Source organism: Gastrolobium bilobum, unplaced genomic scaffold (assembly GCF_033153095.1).
Source record: "Gastrolobium bilobum isolate Gb01-03AN ecotype WA unplaced genomic scaffold, APGP_CSIRO_Gbil_v1 utg8714, whole genome shotgun sequence".
NCBI lineage: Eukaryota > Viridiplantae > Streptophyta > Magnoliopsida > Fabales > Fabaceae > Gastrolobium > Gastrolobium bilobum.
In genome coordinates, this window is record NW_026897018.1 from 224,966 (window position 1) to 226,940 (window position 1,975).

A 1,975-nucleotide genomic window follows, 5' to 3' on the forward strand; every position below is an offset into this window, starting at 1 on the left:
AATAAATAGACACCAGAAATATTCCAGTGCAACAAATCCCTATAATCAGGGAAAGAGATAAAACTAGAAAACTGAATCCTATTTTAACTAAACAGGAAAAATATCAGAAACAAACTAATCCTAGGAATTTAAATAACAAATAACGAAACAAACTCCTAAGATTAAGGAGGAAAAATAAAACATTCTAGATGCTGAAAACTAGGGATTGCAACACTCCCCCTCAAGCTGGGTGGTAGATGTCCAGCATTCCCAGCTTGGAAATTAGTCCTTCAAATTTAATTCTTGATAAAGACTTGGTTAAGATATCAGCAATCTGGGACCCTGTGGAAATGTGACTTAGATCAATAATATTTGCATCAATTTTTTCCTTGATGAAATTTCTATCAAGTTCAACATGCTTGGTACGGTCATGATGGATTGGATTATTGACAATTCCAATGGTGGCCATGTTATCACAGAAAATCTTCATAGGATCCTTGTATTCGAGGTGTAGCTCCTTTAGGACTCTTAAAATCCACATTCCCTCACAAGTGCCTAAGGACAATGCCCTGTATTCGGCTTCAGCACTGCTTCTGGCTACCACAGACTGTTTTTTACTCCTCCAAGTGACCAAATTTCCCCACACATATGAGCAATAGCCTGTGGTTGATCTTCGATCGATAATGGATCCTGCCCAATCAGCGTCCGTGTAAATCACAATATCACGGCTGGAATTTTTCTTGAAGAACAATCCTTTACCAGGAGTCATCTTTAAGTATCGTAGGATTCTGTAGACGGCTTCCAAGTGCTCTTCATTTGGGCTGTTCATAAATTGACTGACCACACTCACAGGGAAACTAATATCAGGCCTAGTGTGGGCTAAATAAATGAGTTTTCCAACTAGTCTTTGATATCTCTCAGTGTCTACCGAAGCACATTCTTGTTTGAGTCCTATCTTGTAGTTCGCCTCCATTGGTGTATCAGAAGGTTTACATCCCAACATCCCTGTTTCATTCAGCAGATCAAGAGTATATTTTCTTTGAGAAACTGAAATTCCTTCCTTAGTTCTTGCCACTTCCATTCCAAGAAAATATCGTAATTTTCCAAGGTCCTTGACCTCAAATTTGTGAGCTAACGTCTCCTTTAATTGCTTTATCTCATCCTCCCAATTACCAGTAATCACAATATCATCAACATAGACAATTAATATTGTAATTTTCTGATGAGGTGCAGTTTTAACAAACATAGTATGATCAGTTTGACATTGGGAGTACCCTTGATTTTTGACAACTGCAGTAAACTTATCAAACCAAGCCCTTGGAGATTGCTTCAAACCATAAAGGGATTTTAATAATCTACATACCTTTCGAGATCCTTGACCATCTTCCACTCCTTGGGGAATTTCCATGTAAACCTCTTCTTCTAAGTCACCATTTAAGAATGCATTCTTCACATCCATTTGCCAAAGGGGCCAATCTAGGCAAGCAGCAATGGACAAAAGAATTTTAATTGAATTAAATTTTGCTACTGGAGCAAAGGTTTCCTGGTAATCAATGCCCTGTGTCTGAGTGAATCCTTTGGCCACAAGTCTTGCTTTATGGCGATTAATACTCCCATCTTCATTATATTTGATGGTAAAAATCCACTTACAGCCAACCACTGATTTTCCTTGTGGTAAGGTAACTATCTCCCAAGTGCCATTTTTTTGAGTGCATGCAATTCATCCTGGATAGCAGAACACCATTCAGTAGTCTTAGATGCCTCAAAGTAGGATGTAGGAATGGTTTCCTTGTCAATGTTCTTGACTAGATGCTGCATCCTGGAGGAAAGATTAGCATAGGATATAAAATTACAGATGGAATGACTTGTACATGTCCTTACCCCCTTACGAAGTGCAATTGGCATGTGCAGAGCATCATCAGAACTTGGCAGCAAGGATTCAGTTTGGTCAAGTGCAGGACTAATGGTTTCTTCAGTTGGACCAGGAGCCAAGGTA